The 24,775-nt window shown below is 36.7% G+C and overlaps 1 pseudogene; it reads left to right on the top strand.

Moving 5' to 3' along the window:
- The first annotated feature begins 15,701 nt into the window (after positions 1 to 15,701).
- On the top strand, positions 15,702 to 18,922 carry LOC140960702 (RAN GTPase-activating protein 2-like; annotated as a pseudogene).
- The last annotated feature ends 5,853 nt before the right edge of the window (positions 18,923 to 24,775 follow it).

Raw genomic sequence — 24,775 nt, 5'->3', positions numbered from 1 at the left:
GATTTGAAGTCGCAGTTTTGGTGGAAACAGATGAAATCAGATATTGCAGAATTTGTATCCAGATGTCTGATTTGCCAACAGGTGAAGGCCGAGAGAAAGAAACCCGTAGGATTACTTCAGAGTTTATCTATTCTTGAATGGAAATGGGATCACATTTCCATTGACTTTGTTACGAAGTTACCACGATCATCACGGGGTTGTGATGCGATTTGGGTTGTGATAGACAGATTGACCAAATCAGCATGTTTTATTCAATACAGAATGACGTATCGATATGATCAGATGGCAGAGATATATATCAGAGAGATAGTCAGATTGCATGGTGTGCCGAAGTCGATCGTATCAGATCGTGATCCACAATTCACTTCACACTTTCGGCACAGTCTACAGCAGGCTTTAGGTACGACATTGCACCTGAGTACTGCTTACCATCCCTAGACAGACGGACAGTCAGAGCGGACTATCCAGACCTTAGAGGATATGTTAAGGGCTGTAGTGCTAGATTTTGGCACTAGTTGGCAAGATTCACTCCCTCTTTGTGATTCTCGTACAACAACAGTTATCAGACGAGCATCAAGATGGCACCGTTTGAGGCTTTAAATGGAAAGAAGTGCAGATCTCCGTTGTATTGGGATGACATCTCAGAAGTACCAGAGCTTGGGCCTGATATGATTCGAGAGATGACTGATAAAGTAAGACTGATCCAGAAAAGAATGAAGACAGCTCAGGATATACAAACCATGTTTGCGAATGTACGTCGTCGACCGTTAGTGTTTGAACAGGGAGACAGAGTATTCCTGAAGATCTCACCTTTCAGAGGTGTTGTCAGATTTGGCAAACACGGTAAGTTGTCTCCTAGATACATCGGTCCGTACGAGATTCTTGAGAAGATTGGCGATCGTGCATATCGACTTGCTCTTCCTCCTTCTTTATCCGGGATACATGATGTTTTTCGTGTGTCGATGCTACGGAAATATCTGCCAGATACTTCTTATATTCTTCAGCCTGACGAGGCCGAACTCGATGAGACTTTGAGTTATTTTGAGCAGCCGATTCAGATTATTGATCAGAAGGACAAACAACTCAGAACAAAGACAATTCCGCTGGTGAAAGTTCAATGGAGTCGTCATGGCATTGAAGAAGCTACCTTGGAGACTGAGTCAGATATGAGACAGAGATTTCCAGAGTTATTTCACTGATGTGAGTCTTTATGTCCGATTATGCTTGTACCGTTCTTATTCCTACTTATCTTATGTGTTTTATTGATTGCCTGCGAGTTCGAGGACGAACTCATATCTAAGAAGGGGAGAATTGTAATGCCCGATATTTTTATCCTGTTAATCTGATATGAGTATTTGATTGATCGATATGATTATAGACAGAGCACGTCGAGATTGGATTGGAATTGTTGAGTTGTGAATATGTGCGAGGACAGAAGGTCTCGCGCATATGCGCGACAAGAGGCACGCATATGCGCGAGGTGTCCAGTAGCCAACGGGTTTGGCCAGGGAAGTTGGCTCATATGCGCCGAGAGAGGGCGCGCATATGCGCCAGCAGCTGAAATTGTCAAGTGCCAAGACAGAGCGTCTCGCGCATATGCACCGGTGATGGTCGCGCATATGCGCGAGACGTGTTGAACAAAGAATAAGCCACGTGCCCCTTACCATGCAAGATATATATCTGAATTGTCTTCATTCTTTCATTCCTCAGCAGCAATCAACGAGGGAAGCTTCAGAATTTCTCCAAATTTCATGTCATGGTAGAGAATTGATTGTGCAAAATCCGACCACACGATTTTCAATCCGAGTGTAGATTCTTGTTCCTCTCATCATAAGCTTTCAAAGGATGTAAGTTTTATTATTTTCTAGCACGGTTTGAAATTCAAATGTTGGGGGAATTATATTTTGGTTGATAATATGTGTTCTTGAGTTTACGGTAAACGTATAATCGAAAACGGATTGAAGAAAGGATACCGTATGTTATTGTTCTCATTTTCCAGCATATATGGCATGAGTTGTGCAGAATTTGGAGGTTGTGATATGCATATGTTTGTTGTTATGAATTGGTGATATTGATTTTATGATGTTTGAGTTACCGGTATCGCAAGATTACGCCGTTATGTCGTCGAAATGTAGCGAGATTGAATATTGATCCGTATGTGTACTCCTTTGAGTTAGGGCTTGATATGGTACATTGTATATATTTCTTGTCAGAGTGGTATTGACAGATTGGATATCAAGATTTCAAGACTTCGACGGGTTCAAACCGAGACTACGACAAGAAAGGTATAAAGCAATGTTGATTCGGGATTGCACAACTCGAATTAGATCCGATTTAAGTTTCCCAAAATCACATACTAGATTGTTTTTAATTTGATACGGTTACGCTTTGTCTATTGAATTATAGCAATGTACATGAGATAGGTAAGCCTTGGTAGAATTGCCAAGTACTAGATGTTCGGTGGTATCGAAGCATAGGAGAAGATCGACTCCGATGGTAGATATTCGATACAGACAGGGCCGAAGTCTAGGAATAAGACGTACCGCCACCACGATTGGGAGGGTAGGTGGGAGACTTGTTACGTCTTATTCACACCGGGATCCCTAGACTTAGATATGAATCAAGTCAAGAATAAGAGTCGAAGATGTTTATCTGTATGCACCAATGTGTCATAATTACTGATTCATGTGTTATGATTTTGTATTTAGTTGCATGACATGCATGTATACATGTTTTATACTGAGATTTGTTCTCACCTGAGTATCCGGCTGTTGTTGTGTCTGTATGTGTGCATGACAACAGGTGGGACAGGATCAGGGTCACGCAGAGGATGAGAGAGCGAGGTTAGAGTGGTGATTACGGGCATAGCAGAGGAACTAGTAGTGTTTACATTTGATATATAATGTGTAATAAACTTTAGTTTGTACGATTTGAATGGAACCATACGTGTATCTACTTTTGTTAAAATAAAATAAAGATGTCGTTTGTGTATGATTTATATACATTTGTTTTTGTTATTAAAGCAAAATTTTGACCCACATTTTTTAGCAAAAATCCAATTAATCCCAAAGAAAATTGAGTTAGAGCCCGGGTCCCCACAATAGTGAACATATCTATTTATTTATTTTTTTTATAACGAACGATAAATTCTTGAAATCTTGTATTTTCGTCATTGACCGCCATTTCAACGTCTAGAGTCGAGCTCCTATAACATCTTGTATTGGTGTATTGAGGTCACATTCATCTTCAATAAGCATGTTGTTCATGATAATGGAAGCTTTCAAATCAAAGTATTAAAAATTTTATAATTAATATTTCAAACTTTTAAGTAAAATTAATTTAATATTTATTTAAAATTATAAAAAAAATTTATATTTATTATTTAATTGAAATAATAAAAATCTAAATTAAATAAATCATTTAAGAAAATTTTTTAAAAAATAAAATTTAATTTAAGAATTTTTTTAAAAAAATAAAATTTAATAAACATGTGGCGCAACTGCACAATTTGGAGTTGCTCATGGCACCACATTGGTGCAACACATTTCAGATGCCCTTGTGGCTTTTGACGTGAGGTTTGCCGCATCTAGCTTAAATCCGGACGACACGAACCCGAAAATTTGGTTATTTAATTAGCCAATATTCATAGCGTATGCTGAGCCTACTGACAATAAAAAGAAGCTTTTTTGATAATAGGAAGGCCTCTTTACTCATGAGCTGAAATAAGAGGAATCACAGTCGACTCAACTCCTCCGTTTTTGGATACGTATCAGGGCCTAGGGGGTGGCAGTATTAGCCACTACCTCTCAATTTTTAAAAGATTTTTAATTTATAAAATTAGGGGCGACATAATTTGCAAAGAGTGCAATTATGGGATAGAGATTGTTGGAGTATATTCTTCACATAAAAATAATTTTTTTCCCCATAATTTTTGTGTATAAATATTATGAATTATTACTAAAATCTATCATGTTCACTATGATTATTTATATCAACGTTTCCTGGAAATAAATAAAAGACAAAACATTATATACATATAAATATAACTAAATCGAGTCGAATATTATTTTTATATTTAAATGTATTAACGTTGAATCACTTAAGATATATTTAGAAAGAACTTATTATTTTCTCATCTAAAAAATGTAATGTATTTATTATTTTTAAGGTTTTTATTTTTTATAAAGTATAAAATTTTATAAGTAAAATCATATCACTTTAAAGTTTTTTTTTTTACCGAGCTTTGCCCTTATATAAGATCCGTCCTCATTTTTGAAGATGCACAAGCCTCTTTAGTCTAGGTATCAATGTCAAGGATCAACAAACACTAAAAATACACTTCTTTCATTATCTTGGTTTGTATCTGTGATGAAAGTAAATGAGAATTATATTATTTGTATTATGCATAATCTAAAATAAAGTCGTTCGCAAGCATCAATATTTATATAGCCGAGTTCGAGATTGTCAAGTTGCTTCTTTGTTTCATACATATTGCTTTTAATTATTTACATGAGTCTCACGACTGAAAGTTTCTTTTAGTTTTTGCAAACATCGCAAAGTTGTTCATCATCATCTTTCAGTAAGTCAAAGAACTTTTGTGCGAGTTGGGTGAATGTTCATTATTTAATGAAGTCCAACTGGTCAATCCCTTCCATCACCTTAGTTCTCTGACAAGATCCTGCTTAATGATTCACCATGAGCATGCCATGGCTCGTAGCCACAGGTGAATCCATAGTTAACTAATAGATATAACACATCCTTTTGAATATATGTATATTGTATGAGCATATTATTTGTCAATCATTACTGGTACAATCATAGGCGAACTTCAAGAAACATTCAAATCCCTCCACAAACCCATCAACAAGATAATCTTTATCATCTATTTGACACAACATCCAATCATGGTGTTGTGTAATAATTATCTCTGTTGAGTAGAGCAATTGAAATGTGGTGTTTGAGTTGTTGTACAGTTTAAAAGATTTGAGTTTCACAATTACCACCGGCTATAACTTTTGGTAAAGCAGCAAACGTTCGGTCTTACAATTGGTTTCAGAGCCAAGGTCATGACTTTGATTCTTATTGATTGCAAGAAGTGCAATTATTGAGAGATAGATTATTGGGTGCAATAATTGTCCCTACTGAATAGAGCAATCGAAATGTAGTGCTTGAATTGTTATACGGTTTAAAATATTTGAGTTACACAATTACCATCAGCTATAATTTTTGATAAAACGACAAGCAATTCATCATATACATAGTTTGTAGATATGCCTTCTGCTTTGTAGTTAGCACACGAGCATAATCAAACCAAAAACTACTTTATAACATTAAACTAGCAAATTGTTAACTTTCGTATAATATGATGTCAGTGTACACAATTGACATGCTTAATGGGTCGGTTCAACCTAGTACCAGATTAGAACTGTAATGACCCGAATCTTTATTTTGAATGAAAAACAAATTAAGAGATAATTAAAGAGTTATTAATTAAGTATTATTAACGAATTGATAATTCGGGATCAAGCTGTTGGGATCCACTGAATTTTAAATGGATAACAGAATCCTTGACTCGATCCTTGATATCCGAGCATATTGCATTTCACATAAATCATATCACTTTGTATACTCGTACATTCTCGTATTGGGCAATTGTCGCTCACGTCCTTGTTTTTATCTTGGGCACCCCACTCCATGGGGCAGGTCTTAGGTTGGACAGTTCGGACGAACAGGGCATTGGCTGGAGCAGTTGGGTTTTCGGTGGTGATCCAGTGGAGGTTTTATGTGGTTTACCGTTTTCTCGTTCAGAATTATGTTTTCAATATGGTTGTATTAATGTTTAAGACTGCTGTTATTTGTGATGTTTTCGTTTGGGTTGTAAGATGATTAAGTTATTTGGTTTCCGCTGTTTAATTGTTGTTATTAAGTTTTAATGTTGCATGCTTATTAGTCTATTTAGTAGTGGCTCGGGTAAGGGCGCTACATTTGTGGTATCAGAGCATGCAAAGATTTTTGGGACATTAGTAATTCTGTTTTTAGGATTTAGAGGTTGATTTTGGTTTCCTTTCAGATGTCAGGAAATGAAAATAGTCACGAAAGTGTAGGACATGGTCGTTATGGCGACGATGAGGCTGGCCGAGAACATCGTCGTAGAGATCATGACGGAAGGCGTAACCGAGATCATGATGAAAGGAGACGTAGGAACCGTGTCAACATTATGGATTTCATGAAGATTGGAGATCCACCGTTGACCGGAGATGAGAATGCTGACGTTGCTGAAGCTTGGGTCGATATCATGGAGCAGTGTTTTCGAGTGCTGCACTATGACGAGGATGAGAAGATGGAGGTAGCCGATTTCATGATCCAAGGAAAAGCTCGGAAATGGTGGAAACCTGTTTCTGCCATTCTAGTTCAGCAGCATGGGCGGATTCGTTAGGAACATTTCCGTCAGGTCTTCATCGATCATCACTTTCCGCCAGCTCTTCGTCAGGCAAAGGAGATGGAACTGTTGACCATTAAGCAAGGTGATTCGAGCATTGAGGATTACCAAAAGTGTTTTACGGATCTGTTGACGTACGCTCCTCACATCAATGAGAATTCTGCAGCAAAATATTCTCACTTTTTGAATGGTTTGAACCAGGAGATTTTTGATCGGGTTTCAGTCTGTGACGATCCTCCTTCGTACGAAGGATCAGTGAATCGTTGTCGTCAAGCAGAGATCAGTATTGCTAGGAAGAAGGCTATGCAAGCTAGCAAAAGGTCTAGTTCGTTGGGACCGAGGGGTCAGTCTTTCAAGAAGTCTGCATCTTCTTCTTCTTCCAATTCTGGAGGGGTGTACAGCTTTGGTAGGAAAAAGCTGCAATGTGGCCACTGCGGAGGCAATCACCAGACGGAGAATTGTCGAAAACTAACAAGTGCTTGTTTCAATTGTGATGGTTTTGGTCACATGAAGAGGGATTGTCATAATTTGGAGAATTAGAGTGGAGGTGGACGTTCCATGGCAGGGTCTTATAGTGGAAAACAGTCTAAGGCCACTGTGCAACAGAAAGGTTTCCCTGCTCAAGGTTCTCANTTGGTCACATGAAGAGGGATTGTCATAATTTGGAGAATTAGAGTGGAGGTGGACGTTCCATGGCAGGGTCTTATAGTGGAAAACAGTCTAAGGTCACTGTGCAACAGAAAGGTTTCCCTGCTCAAGGTTCTCGTCATGGTGGAATATCACAAGGATCTCAGCAACGTCCACGAGTTCAAGGGCAAGTGTTTTCCCTAAACCAAGAACAAGCTGAGGAGCAAAACGAGAGAGTCATTGCAGGTAATTTTATCTTATGTGGTATTCCTGCATATGTATTAATTGACACTGGGCCATCGCATTCATTCATAGCATCAATGTTTTTTAAAAAGCATAAACTACCCTACGTGTCATTAGATGTTTTGATGTCGGTGTCTAAACCGATGGGACAAGAGGTTTTAGCTAAGCGACTTGTAGTAGACTGTTTGTTAGAGTTTGAAGGAAAATACTTGTCTGCCAATTTGATGATATTGGCTATGGAAGATTTCGATTGTATTATGGGAATCGACCTATTTACTAAGTATAGAGCGACGATAGATTGTTATCAACGTCTCATTCAGTTTTGTCCAGAAGCAGATGAGAATTGGTTTTTCTTCGGTGAGGGAGCTCGACCTCCAATGCCAGTAGTGTTTGCTGTAAAGGCACAACGGGCTTTAGCAAAAGGAGGAGAATGATACCTTATTTATGATGTTGACGTATCGAAGGATGTAATCGACGTGAAGAACATTCCAGTTATCGATGAATTTCCTGATGTTTTCCCCGATGAAATTCCTGGATTTCCTCCGGAGAGGGAAGTGGAAGCGGAGATAGAGTTGGTACCAGGAACCGCGCCTATCTCCAGAGCACCTTATAGATTGGCACCAATGGAGATGAAAGAGTTGAAGCAACAGTTACAAGATCTTCTTGACAAAGGGTACATTAGACCCAGTGTGTCTCCTTGGGGAGCACCAGTGTTGTTCATTAAAAAGAAGGATGGGTCTATGCGACTTTGCATAGATTATCGACAGTTGAACCGAGTAACAATCAAGAATAAATATTCGTTACCACGGATCGATGATTTGTTTGATCAACTGCAAGGGACTTCAATGTACTTGAAGATCGATTTATGGTCTGGGTATCATCAACTTCGAGTTCATCAACGTGATATCCCTAAGATAGCATTTCGAACAAGGTATGTGCATTACGAGTTTCTAGTGATGCCGTTTGGTTTGACGAATACTCCAGCAGTATTTATAGATTTGATGAATCGAGTATTCCAGAAGTATCTTGATAAGTTTGTCATTGTCTTCATTGATGACACACTGGTATACTCTCATAGCCTTGAAGAGCATTCACAACATTTAAGGATTGTATTAATAACCTTAAGGAATCACCAAATGTATGCTAAGTTGAACAAGTGTGAGTTTTGGCTCGACAGAGTTGTCTTCTTAAGACATGTTATATCCAAAGATGGGATATCAGTGGATCCTAGCAAGATCGAAACAGTGTTGCACTGGGCACAACCAGAATCAACTCAAGAGATAAGAAGTTTTCTAGGTTTGGCAGGTTATTACCGGCGATTCATCTCAGGATTTTCTCAGATTGCCAAACCATTGACACATCAGACGTGTAAGAATGTGCAATTCGAATGGACACATGATTGTGAAAATAGTTTTAATGAACTACGTCAACGTTTGACCACTGCACCAATTTTAGCTCTGCCATCTGGACCAGGAGGGTACATTGTGTACACTGATGCATCACTTCAAGGATTTGGGTGTGTTTTAACCTAGAATGGTCATGTGATTGCATATGCATCCAGACAGTTGAAGAAGCATGAAGAGAATTATCCAGTTCATGATCTGGAATTAGCAGCGATTGTATTTGCTTTGAATATCTGGCGACATTATCTTTACGGAGAGAGATTTGAGATTTTTCAGATCACAAGAGTTTGAAGTATATCTTCACTCAAGCAGAGTTGAATACGCGCCAAAGAAGATGGATGGATTTGTTAAAGAATTATGATTGCGAAATCAAGTATCATCCCGGATCAGCGAATCTTACAGCTGATGCTCTTAGTCGCAAGGTGAGATTATATGCACTTCAGACAAATTTCAAATCAAGTGTAATCCAAGATTGTTGTTCTCTGGGATTTCAATTCCGTCATAAGAAAGGAATGGAACACATTCTAGTAACGAGCATTTTATTCGAATCGAAGTTGTATGCCAAAATCAGAGAAGCTCAGTTTTCTGACCCGAAAGTGAAAAAGTTAGAAATTTTAGATAACGGAGACAACACATCTGGCTTTACGCTCCAAACAGATGAAACCTTGTGTCTGTCGGGAAGAATCGTAGTTCCAGAAGATTCTGAATTAAGAGACGAGATTTTATCTCAAGCCTATAAGAGTAAGTTGAGTATCCACCCTGGAAGCATGAAAATGTATAAGGATTTGAAGACCAAGTTTTGGTGGAAAAATATGAAGAAAAATGTTTACCAGTTTGTAGCCAAGTGTTTGGTTTGTCATCAAGTGAAAGCTGAACATCGACGACCAGGAGGATTACTTCAGAATCTTCCTATCCCTGAGTGGAAGTGAGAGCATGTGACGATGGATTTTGTCACCCACTTGCCGTTGTTTTCTAAGAATAGTGATGCCATTTGGGTTGTTGTGGACCGACTGACTAAGTCAGCACATTTCATTCCGTATAGGCGAGAATATAGTTTCGATCGCATGGCAAGACTATACATCCAAGCGATTCTTAAATATCATGGTGTGCCAACAAATATAGTCAGTGACAGAAATCCACGCTTTACTTCAAGGTTTTGGAGAAGTTTTCAAAAAGAGTTGGGGACGACATTGAGTCTAAGTACTGCCTATCATCCAGCGACCGATGGTCAGTCCGAGAGGACTATTCAGACACTCGAGGACATGTTGCGTGCTTGTGCTTTGGATTTTGGACCAGCATGACATGATCATCTGCCGTTTGTGGAGTTTGCATATAACAATAGCTACCACAGCAGCATTGGTATGGCTCCATTCGAAGCATTATATGGTAGACGTTGTCGTACTCCATTGTTCTGGGATGAAGTAGGAGAACGACAAGTGCAAGGACCTGAATTAGTGTAACAAGAGATTGACGTAGTTGAATTGATCAAGAAGAGAATTAAAGTTGCACAAGATTGTCAATCGAGTTACGCGAATACCAAGCATAGCCCTCTACAGTTTCAGTCAGGGGAAAAAGTTTTCCTTAAAGTTTCACCATTCCGCAGGGTGATGAGATTTGGACTCAAAGGAAAATTAGCCCCAAGATTCATCGGACCTTTTGAGATCTTGGAATGTGTTGGAAATTTGGCATATCCATTGGCTTTGCCACCATATCTGTCCAGCGTTCATAATGTGTTTCATGTATCTTTGCTACGACGGTATGTAGCAGATAAATCGCACGTTCTTGGTCCGACGGATGTTCAACTTGAAGAAGACTTGACTTATGTCGAACAACCGCTTTTAATCCTGGGTAGGAAAGAGAAAAAGCTCAAAAACAAGACCATTCTACTTGTTCTAGTGCAATGGCAACACCAAGGTACTGCAGAGGCGACTTGGGAGTTAGAGAGTCGTATGCGCTCAGAGTATCCACATTTGTTTTGAGATGTATCTTTGTAATCATGAGTTGTATTTATTCAGATGTATTGTACTTCAGTTCTGATTTCGAGGACGAAATCTTTGTAAGGAGGAGAGGATGTAATGACCCGAATCCTTATTTTGAATGAATTAAAAATTAAGAGATAATTAAAGAGTTGTTAATTAAGTATTATTAACGAATTGATAATTCGGGATCAAGCTGTTGGGATCCATCGAATTTTAAATGGATAACCTGATCTACTTCAGATTACATTATCTCGAGAAATCCAACAAGACGAATGAGATTCTGACATGTGGCAGATAAGATTTATTCGAATTTTCTGAACTAGTCGGGATGCAGCCTATAAATGGAAGTTGATTTCTTTTGTTTCCTGCACCGCTTCCTTCAGAGAGAAATTTCTAGCCTTATACCTTAGGTTTTCTAGCTAGTTTCTAGGGCACTTTGGTATCGAGAAGTTTCGGAGATAGTGTCGACTCGAGGGAGGGTCGGTGAACTGGGATCGAGACATCATCAGCGGGCTGACGACGGACGCATGTATAATCCTAAAGCCTTTAGGAAGAACTTTGAAGCATGTTTGGTAATTCAAGATCTGATTTGATAGTGATTTCATATTGTTGGTATTGTTTAGGTTCAGAGCTTTCTGTCAGATTGTTTTAGTGAGGTGCGTGATGTACTGACTGAGATATACAAGCGTAGTATACACACTTATATGCTGCATATTTATGTGTTGCATGATACATGTTTATTGTTTTGGCATATTATGCATGACATATGATGTTGAGCCTGATATCTTTTGAGATATACCTCGTTTGTTGGGGCCGCTCAGCCCTATTTTGTATTGTGGACGATGGGACATCGAGAGCTACAGTGTCCGACGGGACTCGCGGACTCTGATGACCTGGACATTGTAGGTCCACGTCTTGATGATGAGTGTGGGAGCCAAAATATACCTAGGGCAGATCAGAGACTACACACTCAGGCGCCTCTAGACTGAGCATGAGATTCTTGACTTGATCCTTGATATCCGAGCATATTGCATTTCGCATGCATCATATCAGTTTGTATGCTCGTACATTCTCGTATTGGGCGATTGTCGCTCACGTCTTTGTTTTCATCTTGGGCACCCCATTCCACGGTTCAGGTCTTAGGTTGGACGGTTCGGACGAACAGGGCAGTGGCTAGAGCAGTTGGGTTTTCGGTGGTGATCCAGTGGAGATTTTATGTAATTTATCTTTTTCTCGTTCAGAATCATGTTTTCAATATGGTTGTATTAATGTTTAAGACTGCTGTTATTTGTGCTGTTTTTGTTTGGGTTGTAAGATGATTAAGTTATTTGGTTTTCGCTGTTTAATTGTTGTTATTAAGTTTTAATGTTGCATGCTTATTAGTATATTTAGTAGTGGTTCGGGTAAGGGCGCTACAAGAACCGACTTGTTAAACTCGGAACTGAATCGGAACTAGTTCGTTGAACCCTAAACCAAAATCGGTGTGGAAGAATCGGTTCTGGAACCACCCCGAATCCATTAGTGAATGAATTGGGGCAGTTTATTTCATCCGTAACATGAACCAAACCCTGTAATAATTTTTAAAAAATAAATAATAAAAAAATTAAAGTCGTGGGCCAATTGGCATCTCTACATAGCATGTTATAAAAAAAATTAAAACCGATAAAAAAATTAAAGCCGCGAACTTTATCCAATCTTATGGTTAATTGTAATAGATGTTTTAGCCATGAAATGTTTAATTGTTGCTTCTGAATAAGCATTTTCAACATGGAACATAATCATTGATTACCAAAAAAATAATTTAAAGTCGGAAACGCTCAGTATGCTAACATGTTTACAAGATTGGTTTGAGACAAAAAAAACAATAGATCCGTCTGAACGATGACAAATTTTCAAGCTCAAGTTCCGAGGAAGATCTAGAATATTTCAAATATATTTTATTAAAATGTGATGAATTTTAAATGTTTATGTAAACTAGGCATGCTTAATGGATTAGTTTGGATCGGAACCGGTCCGTTAAGCCCAAAACCAGATCAAGTAAAGATGAACCGGACCCGAAACCGTGTACAATTCATTATTTGGTGGGTTCAACCGGTTTCGGTCCGTAATCGGATCCGACCCAAAACGGAACCCGAAATTTAAAAAAAAAGACATTGCAGATGTTGGCCCAAAAGCCGGCTACTGAAATCTGCAGTTTTAAAATTTTACAATTTGGTCTTATTGGGTATATATATATATATATATATATATTACCCACAGAAATCACCTATAAATACATGTCATTTTGTATATTTCACACATCAATTTTCTCTCAACTTTACATTTCTCTAAAATCAACATCTTTCTTTGTTATAATTTGTCCAAATATATTCAATAATTGTGTTATAATTTTATATATAATCAATATTCTTTTTATTGTTATTTATTTACTATTTCACAATTTACTCATATAAATAATTCGAATTTCAATGGCATCATTTTCAAATCGTGGTGGTGGTGGAGGCGAATACGCTTCCGACTTTGGTGAACATTTTGGCTACATCCCCGACTTTGATGAAGTCGAACCTGGCCACGAGGATGAACAAGCCATGGAACTCCCCAACAGAGATGTAGGGACGCCATCGTCTACCCGAGCAAGCAATACAATGTCAACAAGCACGACGAAAGCCCGTGCAAAGCGAAGCCAAGTTTGGGATCACTTCGATATTGAACAACAAGGTACGAATAACTCTTTTGTCGTATGTAAAATTTGCAAAACGAGATATTCTTATAAAACGGGTGGTGGTACTGGCACTTTGAAAAAACATTTAGTTAAGGGACATAAACTTGATCCTGATACACTACAACCATGCGGTAGGGAACCAATACAACAACAAATTAATCTTTCAAGTGGTAAAACTTTCACAATTACAAAAGAAATTTATCGAAAAGCCATAGTAAAGTTTTTTTATCAAATGTTGTAAACCTTTTATAATAGTTGAACAAGAAGGTTTTGTTGGATTTACTAGTACTTTTCAACCTAGTTTTCACAATATTTCTAGACACACACTTAAGAAATATTGTTTATATTTATAAAGAATATAAAAAAACACTAAAATCGCATCTTTCAAATATTTCTTGTAGAGTTAGTTTGACAACTGATATTTGGACTAATTTAAAATATGAATCTTATCTTGTTGTTATATGTCATTGGATTGACGAAACTTGGACTATGCAAAAAAGAATTTTAGCGCTAGATTATTTAGAATCGTCACACAACGCATACACTATAGCTAGATATGTTTTAAATGTTGTTAAGATTTATGGCATAGAAAATAAAATAATGTCGATCACGTTAGATAATGCGAGTACCAATACTCTTGCAATTAAATATCTTAAAGATGCACTAAAATCAATTTTAGATGGTAATTTGTTTCATGTTAGATATGCATGTCATATTATCAATTTATGTGTTAAATGTGACTGTGATGAGCATATGTCCACTGTAATAGAAAAATTCAAATTATGTGTGAAATTATTACGTGAAAGAAGACAAGAACGTGACTGAAAAACACTAGTCGAATCAAACGGAATTAAATTTAAAAATTTCCTTTTCCGATTGAAACTAGATGGAATTCTTTATATCACATGCTTCATACTTTATTATGTTTTCAAGATTTAGTTACTCCATATTACAATAATATTGCGGTATAATCTTTAATGCTAAGTGACGATGATTGAAATATTTTGAGTAAATGTGTTTCTTTATTAGAAATTTTCAAAAAAGCAACCGTGAAATTTTCTGGCATTGACTATCATACTTCAATCATGTTTCTACCTTTGCTTTTCAATAGGTTTTATAGATTTATTAAATATCGTGATGATTCTGTTATGCATGATTTTGTTTCAGATGTCGAAAACAAATTTTTAAAATATTGGGAAACTATCCCAATTGTGCATGGTTTAGCAATATTACTTGATCCTACTCAAAATAAAGGAGGATTAGATGTGTTTTTTTGAATATTATGCTAAATTTCTTCGAAAGAATGTTGACGATAAAAAAAATTCAATCATGCATTCTCTCCAAGAATTGTTTGATTTGTATGCTAGTGAACAATGTGATGAACCTAGTGCGTAGCCGGAGGATATGCCGACATATAAAAGCAAAAGTGGAGCACTTAACTTCTTTTAAAGTTTGAAACGACAAAAGTTCAAAGAAAAATCGGTAACAACAACCAATTACAATGAGATCCAAATTTATCTAAGCCAATATACTGAGACTATAGAGAATTTCGATGTTCTTGATTGGTGAAAAGCAAATTCTAAACTTTATCCACTGTTAGCTGCAATCGCAAGAGATGTCCTACCCATTCAAAGTTCAAGTGTTGCTTCCAAATCAACATTTTAAGTATGTGGAATGATTATTGGTAAACAAAGAACTAGTTTAAAGCCAGAAACACTTTCCATGCTAACATGCCTACAAGATTGGTTTGCAGCCGAAAAAAAGAATAGGACTACTGGCGCAATCGATGAATTTCAAAGCTCAAATTCCGATGAAGACCCAGAATATTCAAAATATATTTTAATAAATCGTGATGAATTTTAGATTTTCAATTGTAAAATCAATCTTTCAATTATTTTATTTTTATGATTATTCAGTATTGTTTCAACGCGAAATACAAAAATAAAAAAATGTTCATTAATAAAAATATTTATATATTAAAAATAATAATATTCGGACAAGGAACTCGAATCGAACCGAACCGAACCGGAATCGGTCTAAAAGTCATCGAACCGATCAAAGATTGGATTGATTCCAAGTTTAAATATTGGAATCAGAACCGGTTCTAGCACCACCCGATCAGGAACCGGTCCGAAACCGGAACCCTAGAACCGATAAGCACCCCTGATGTAAACAACAATGTTTCCTTTCTATTTATCTGATGTATTTTCTCAACTCAAAACACGTAAAAAAAAATATTTTTTCTACAATTTATTTTTACCATTATTTTTTTAAAAAAGCCCGAAATAGATTTGAAATGACCCGAAATCGATCCATCAGCTACATCCGATTGGTTCCAAGTAAGGAATGATTTTTGGACCGATTCTTACCGGGTACAGCACCGGTGGCTCCAAAACCGGTCATCACTGGACTGGAACCGGAAATCCGATAAGAATGCCTAGTTCAAGTTGCATGAAGTTAGTTGCTGGAAAATTAAAATAAGACGGCATTCAAATTCGAAATTCAAATTATTTGAACTTTGCCTTGGAAGTTGTAAGCGCGATTCCCAACGTGGGCTGGCAGTCTCGCGAAAAAGACCTCCCATTGCATTATTACACATCCCAAGAACCCAATCTTGCTCCAGAAATCACCACTAAGGTACTCCAATTTGTTCCCTTTCGCCCTGTTTATTTTCCAGTGATGCTCTATGTTTTCGGGTTTTTAGGGTTTCTGGTTTTGGTTTCTGTGTAATGTGAAGCAAGCACTCACCTTCTCGGTTGTTCTGGGCTGTGGTTTATTTTCGTGGTCTTTCGTTGATCTTTACATTTTTGCTTTGATACACTTGCACGAACAGGAATTCAGTCAAGGATTGATGAATTTTGGTGTGTTGGGAGCAGCTTAAATTTTTGGAATGGACCTCGACAAATTTTATTTTTAAGTTCCTTCTTGGTTTTCCCTAGACTCCCACACACACACACACACACACACACACACACACACTCCTTTTTTATGTGTGTGATTTTATGTGCAACTACACGTCTGTAGCCAGGCGCCTATTTGTTCATTCCTGAAATTAATTACAGTAAATATTAAGTGTCTAACATCTAATTTGAAGAATCCAAATTAATCTATCTCAAGAGCTTATTTGTGACCTTTTAATTTTGCGCTACTACCTGCAGCCAGGTGCCTAATTGTTCATGCCTGAAATAATGGATTCCATATTTTTGGAGTCAGGGTGATTCTTCCAAATAACGGGACAAAACTGATTCATTGCATTTATCATTGTAATTTTTTTAAAAAATATGGCTCTGGTCTTTACCTCTTTAAATTACATGTAGTACATTTGAGGGTATATTTTGCATGGCCAGAACGGTTGGTTATCATTTACCCTTCTGCGCAATCTTGTGCAGTGTAATGCTTTCTGGGTTGATATTTGAATTTTTACGATCTTTTATGTTTTATTATTAATCCCTTTGGCTGTTTCTGCTATTGAATATCCAATTTTGTGTCACTTGTTGGAAATTGCTATTAATAGCACGCATGCTTGTGAAATTTAGATTTGACCAAAATGAATGTTGTAACATCAAATGGAGAACATGGATACGTAGCCGTCAAGCTCTGGCCCCCTAGCCAAAACACACGTCAGATGCTGGTGGACCGATTGACCAATAATATCTCAACTCCAACCAGTTTCACTCGCAAGTATGGTTGTCTCAATGAGATTGTGGCTTTAAAATATGCGAAACAAATTGAAAATTTTGCATTTGGAAGTGCAAGTAAACTTGATGAACAAGAACCTGACGATGATGGGACTTCTGTTGTGCAGTTGTACGTCAGAGAATGCAGTAATCTATGTTTGGAAGTTCTTAAGGGAGGTTCCTGTATCACGATGATTGAGGAACAGGACACAGTGGATTCCAAGGCTGATTCTGCTTTTCATGAAACCTTTTTTTGATATTTCTAAAGGTGAGCGGGCATTTATTGAAGAAGACGAGGCACAAGCACTTTTGAGTCCCTTAAAAGAGCCCAACAATTTTTATACCAGAATACGTTTCAGCAATCGAAGCATTGGTCTCGGTGCAGCCCATGTTGCTGGGCCCATCTTAGCTTCGATAAAGAATCAATTGAAGGAAGTCGATCTCTCATACTTTGTTGCTGGAAGAGCAGAGGCAGAAGCACTTGATGTTATGCAAATCTTCTCCGAAGCTCTTGAAGGTTCTCAGTCGACGTATCTTAATCTCTCAGACAATGCCTTAGGTGAGAAGGGAGTCCGGGCATTCAGTTTGCTCTTGCAGTCTCAAACTTGCTTGGAGGAACTATATCTGATAAATGATGGGATTTCAGAGGAAGCAGCACGAGCTGTTTGTGAATTGCTTCCTTCCACAGAGAAGCTCAGGGTTCTTCATTTCCACAACAACATGACAGGAGACGAAGGGGCTATTGCAAGCGTTGTCCTTTATTAGAGGATTTCCGATGCTCATCCACTCGTGTTGGCTCTGAAGGTGGGGTTGCGTTGACTGAAGCACTTGCAAAATGTAATCATCTGAAGAAACTTGATATTCGGGACAACATGTTTGGCCTGGAGGTTAGTATCAAGCTGACTGAGGCTATTAAAAATAAGGAGAATCTCACTGAGATTTATTTGAGCTACCTGAATCTTGAAGATGAAGGAGCAAGCGCCTTAGCCAACGCTCTCGAAGTGGCAGCTCCTTCCCTTGAGGTCTTGGAAATGGCTGGAAATGACATATCAGCCAAAGCCACTCAAAGCTTAACTGCTTGCATTGCTAGAAAGAAGGCTCTTGTGAAGTTGAACCTGTCAGAAAAAAAACCTCAAAGACAATGGTGCACTTCTGATAAGTAAAGCATTTGGAGAAGAGCATGACAAGTTGAAGGAAGTCGATTTGAGCCAGAATTCTCTTAGAAGGGCTGCATCGAGAACACTGCCTCAGGATTTGGCTGATAAGCCAGGGTTCAAGTTACTTAATATCAATGGAAACTTCATTTCTGATGAAGGGATTGATGAACTGAAGGACATGTTTAAAAAACATCCTGATAAACTCGGCCCCTTGGATGAGAATGATCCAGATGGAGAAGATTTTGATGACGGAGATGGAGACGGAGACGGAGATGGTCAAGATGATCTAGAAGCGAAACTCAAAAATCTTGACGTGAATCAAGAAGAGTGAACATCTCGACCACTTCTTCTGAAACATGTTATGTTTTTGTTCTTTCAAATTCTTAAGTTGCTAGCTTTGTTGGATCTTGGTAGACTCTTGCATGACTCATAGCAACAGTGAAGCTAATCCATCGCCTTTGCATTGGATTTATTTCAACTTGATCTTAGTTTGGAATTAGCATTAAGCATCTTCTTTATCAGATTAGAATATTAAAAATCCTTTTGCATTCAGACTTGTTGCTTCTTGGTACCATGTCGGAGAACATTTTTTGGATTTTTTTTATATGATTTTCTTATCATTCTTACCAACTGATGATGTTCTCTATGATCTTATTCAATGTAGTGGGAACTTTTACACTTGTAATTTTATTATCAAATGATTCAGATAATCTGTTAATGTGCCTATGAAAGATTGATAATATCAATGATAACTCGGATTGAGCTTTTGAAAGACTCAAATGTTTGAAAATTTAAACTTTAATTAAATTTAGTAAAATTCAATCATTAAATAAAAATGATGAAGATGAAATTAATCAGACACCTGATTATCTTGTAACAATTATAATTTACTTAGTTCGGCGGTTTTCAAGAAGTCGATGCCCAGTTCCTGAATCCAACTTTTCGTCTCGACGGAAAACAGCATTGCGAGGAACACCGCGAACTCAGGAAATATTGGCCATGGATGGATACACTTCTGCAGAAAGGGAAGCTAATATTTTGTTGAGGCAAGAACAACGCGAACTAAGGATAATAACCTCCATGATTTTCTTGGACTTCAACAGCATTTCAAGGAAGTTTTCTTGCAAACTTGATCCATAAAATGTTCTTCAATTGGTTTATATGTACAAATTTTGTTCTTTTTTAATGATATTAAAAGAATGAAAAACAGGGAGAAGGGATTATTCTTTTCTGAAATTTAATGTACCAAGAATGGAACATCATAAGTGTGTACACAGGCCGTACAAGTATATTGTCAAGTTTGAGCTGAGTTGGATTGTTTTGCTCCAAATCCAATGCAAAATGTCCATGATTCTTTAAGTAGTAGTTAACACCCTTTATTTTGCCTAAAAATTAAGACCATTTATGATTTTCTTATGTTAACTTGGCTTTGCAATAAAAATTAAATTAAATATTATCTACACTAGTTCATCAGTAGTATATGTTGTTTCCATTTATGATTTTCTCGTGTATTTAATATTAACGTATTATTTATATTTTTCCAGTATTTTAAATTTTTACTTTGTTAGCAGTGATAGATTTTTTGGATTTGAGGGAGCATTTTCGAAAAAAAAAATGGTGAGACTTTAAGAGAACAAAATCTAATTTTATCCAATTTTTTTTTTCAAAAAAAATAATACTTTTATCCATTTCGCTTCTATTATAATTTATAACATTGTAGAAGATAGAAAACATCTACTGTACATATAATTTATTTTTCGTGGGGAAGTCCCATTGTTTTTTCTTGCGACTTGCCAACTATTTAGACATAAAATTTGTTTTGTTTCAAAGTCTTAATCTTTTTGTTTCATTTGTATTTATGTACCATCTTTCTAACAAAATTATAAAAGACCGAGTGTTTGTCATTTTATCTAAAGTTATAGCTGATGGTAATAGTACAACTCAAATTTTTAAAACCGCATAGAAAAACCAAGCGCTATAGTTCAATCGTTTTACCTAATATGGACAATTATTGCACATTAATAATCTTCCTCCCAATAATTGCACTTCTTAAAATCAATACGAATCAAACTCATGACCAACAACAAATCACTTTGACATAAACAAAGTATGACATTTGGTTCCAAGATCAACACATAAGTCAGTCATTGGAACTTGATGGGTTTATAAAAACAAACCAAATGAAGATGAGACTGTGAAAAAACAAAGCTAGATTGGTTGCACAAGGCTTTAGACAAAAAGAAGACATAGAGTTTGATGAGACATTTGCACCTTTAGGCAGACCTGGAAGCAATCAGAATTTTTTGCATATGCTGCCTACAAGAACTTTACAGTTTACCAAATTGATGTAAAGAGTCTATCTTAAATGATCAACTGCAAGAAGAATTGTATTTGAAACAACCACAAGGTTTTGTTAATCATGTTTTCCATGATTATGTATTTAGATTAAATAAAGTTTTACATGGATTAAAACAAACACCACGAGCTTTATATGACATTTTATCACAATTTTTGATCGATCATGATTTTACAATAGGTTCAATTGATAAGACTTTATTCATTTTTGTTGTATGTATGTGTGCTAAATTTCAGTATGATCTTAAACAGTCTCATTTCTTAGCAACCAAATGCATTCTCAAATATCTAAAGGAAACTTAAAATATTGGATTATGGTATGTTAATGAATCATCTTTCTATTTAGTTGAATATTCTTATGCAGATTATACAGGATGTAAGCTTGATCGAAAAAGTACTAATGGATCAATTGAGAATAATTTTTCTTATTTTAGAAATATTTTAAGACTTAGTGATTTATATTAACTGTGTTATTATTTTGTTCAGGGGGAAGTGACTCTCAAAGCCCTAGTGATAAGATAGTAGTCACTTACTCTTTGAGTCTTGCTAACTGTCAGTTTAGTTCAATAGCCAAATTGATAGATATACTATTAGTCTAATTGATCTTATCATTTAATAGTTAGCTTTAATGACCTATTATTCCTTAATAAATCTTTTCAAATGACCTAACCGCTTGATTGAATTCTTTTAAAAATATCTAATTTATTTCATCAAATTAATTGATTGGTTATACATTTTTTAAAAAAATTTCTCCGTAGGTAGAATGTCACCTTTATTGTCTATGGAATTCAAAATATCACATTATAATTATCATTTAGTCTCATGTTCTTCCTTTACCATCTTCAAACTCACTCGAATCTATGTGTGTTTTTAGCCCTCTTTTCGACTTTTGAATCTCTAACCATTTTCTTGTTGAGATTATACAGCAAAATGGATACACCCACTATTCCTGCTTATATTATGAATGTCCTAGACATCGATTTTGAGTCAATTTACTCAATGGAAGACCAACTATTATTGAAATTTTCAAGTCAACTGAGTCATCTAGCCTTTTAATCATTCTAAGCTCTTCTCTGGAAATCTATGTTCCAGGACTGAAGAATTTCTATGACAGAGGTGTAGTCAATGATGATGGAAAGATCGTTATGCCTCTAGGAGAACATAATATCCTTATTGACCAAGGATTTTTCTCTATTCTATTTCAGTTACAATCTGAAGGAATCTCTGCTTTCTCTGAAGTGTCTCAAAAGACCCTTGAGAACATGCAAGATATGTTTTTTGCATCCAACAAAGCTATCAAGACATCAATAATAAAGAAAGAGATTAAGCTGTAATATCAGTTGCTTCTGACATAGTGGCCAAGTGTCTGCAGGACAAGGTAGGTTCATTTGCTGCCATTACTGCTGAGAAATTTCTAGTCATGACTGCTATTACAACTAGAATGAAAGTCAATTGGTCAGTCATTCTCTTCCAAACTCTGAAAGCTATGATTCAATCGGAGAAGCAGTCTCCTGGTTTTTCATTTCTACTATAAAGGCTATTTGAATAAGTAGGAGTAAATCTCAGTAACCTAGTCACTGTCCATAAGTTCAAGGCTCTAAGTGCCTCCAATAATCTCTCAAGCTTAAGGGACAAGCCGTGAAAATCTCTACAACTGGAATGTTGATTGTTGAGAAAGAAATAGGAGATGACCAGGCTTACGCTCCTACTCCTCCTCCGAAGAAGTCAAGTACTTTGAAAGCCAGACCTGCGTCTACACCACCCAAAAGCCTCGCTGCCTCTAAGAACCAAGTATTAAGAAAACTGATGACAAGATAACTGACAAGCCAACAAAGAAACTGAAATTGATAGTTGTGGCTGCCCCTCCAAGGATTATTCCCATGTCATCTGCTCTCCCACCTTCTAATCCACTCAGAAGAATTGTGATTACGGAACCAGTTGAGTACATCAAGTCAGGACTGAATTCCACTTGTACCACAAAACCAATTACTGGGAAAGAAAAGAAAAAATGATTGAAGCTCCAAAGAATGAGTCCACATCTGCAGTTCAGACTCAAATCGACTTGCTAATGGATGAAGTCAATGAGTATGCTGAGGACAAGGTTGAGTTTTTTTAGGAAGTCATCTTCACCAAGAAACTGAGAAGAAGATGATGATTAAGACTACTCTGAATAAGTTTAGTTATCTTGAAAAGGTAGTTCTGAAACAAGTCAAGACCGTGGGATTGCTGAAGCACTTCAACACGGAGACTATCTGATGGATCTCTTGCGGATTAAGAAGCTCATTGCAATATGTGCAGAACTCAGAGCCAATCCAACCAATCCAACTGCTTTCTATGACGTCGTTGTACTTAATCAACTGGACATTGATCAATCACTTTGCAGATGAAGGTCAAAGTTTGGGATAATGACCATCAGTTATTCAAAACAGTTGACACCAAATCTAAAAGAAATATGAGGTCACTGAGTCTGATAAGGTCCCTGTCAACCCAACTGAAGACACCATGCATGAGGATGACTCCTCATTCAGTAAGTTTCATCAAAGTCCAGCCTCCTCTCCTCTCATTAAGGAAATTTCCCATGCTAATATTGACGAAGTTGTGCATTCTATTGCACAACATATTGAGGATCTGCATGAAGAAGTTGAAGAACAGGTCCTGGTCCATGAAATTTCAACATTGCTGGATCAAATCATGAAATTCTTGCAGAATTACAGAAGCGACTTAAAGATACGGCCTCTGTTGAACCAGTCGGCAAGGCTGAAATTTTGATGAGTGAAGCACACTCAGTAGTGGCTGAGATTGTTCAAGATTTAGTGAATCGGACAGGGATTAAAGATTTCGTCACTCAGTCTGTTATTCAAACTGAACAAGTTTTTCAAGCTCAACCGACTCTGCTGATTGAGAAAGGACCATCCTCTATTTCAAATCCAAATCTCTCTATGGTTGTATCTCAACCTATCTCGGTCAAAGATATTCCAAGTATTGCTCTGTCTCCAGAACTGAACATCTTTGTAGACCACATTTTGAATAATATCACCGCTATTCTGGCTTCCATCACCTCGAATCTCACCAATCTATGGAGAAGCCAGATCAACACTGAAAACTATCTGGACAGCTTTCTTGACAAACTGCTAAAAGAAGTAACACGCTTGTCCAAGAATGTTATTGAAATTTTTAGCTCCCTAGACAAACTAAAAAAAGATCAAGTTCTTAATACTCAAACTCTCTTTGACAAATTTCCACCTTCAATCATGAGCTAATAGTTAAGGTAGACAATGTTTATGAAGATCTCTCCTCAAAGATTGATACAATGTCTACCAAACTGATATCAGTTCTTGAAATTCTGAAGACCCTTTTTGTTGACCAAAAAAGGGAAAATTAATCAGAAAAGGGAAGTGAGTTAGAAGAAAGAGGACAACAAAGAACAACTCCCCAAGAGATCAACACAGTCAAGCAAGAACTCGTGCAATCACAAGGACTTTCATAAAAAAAAAATAGTGTTAGCGTATCAGTTTATCTATAATTGTTGTGTATCATGATCTTTTAAAAATTATAATTTAGATTTCAGTCAATTAGTTCTATGGCAGTCAGTTCTTTATGCATATTTTGTCAAACACTAAAAATGAAGAAATTATTGGATTAATTAAGTTTTGGTAATTTAACAAACAAAACCAAACTGAAAATGAGCTAAACTAAAATTATTATAAGACAATCTGATTGAGCTTAACTAATAACAAGGTCTACCAAATTAATAGCTGAAGACCAAGTGAACTAAAAGATAGTTGAGTAAATGAGATGAAGAATCAGTCAGAATACTCAAAGTTAAAAAGTTTAATTCTTGGATAAAGTCGTTCATACCAACAGTCTCTAATTTGTCAGAAATCCACGAACATTACCTACAATGTACGATTGTCATAAAGGATAATGATATGGAAAAAGACGGGATTAACAACTATTATGTTTGAAAGTTGGAACGAATATAATATTTGATTTTACTGACCGTTGAATACAAGTATATAAATAGAGGAACTTATCAATTACTTAGGCTCTCTGGAATCATCACATAAGTTCAAGTGTTCAAACTTTCAAGAACTTTAGCACCCACTTAAATATTATATCATATCATTGAGGATCAATTTGTGCTTAATATTTCGAAATATTTGTAAACTGGCA

Source organism: Primulina huaijiensis, chromosome 16, assembly GCF_012295235.1.
Source record: "Primulina huaijiensis isolate GDHJ02 chromosome 16, ASM1229523v2, whole genome shotgun sequence".
NCBI classification, from domain to species: Eukaryota; Viridiplantae; Streptophyta; class Magnoliopsida; order Lamiales; family Gesneriaceae; genus Primulina; species Primulina huaijiensis.
The sequence above is the reverse complement of the archived record's forward strand: the minus strand, read 5'-3'. Positions and strand labels throughout refer to the sequence as shown.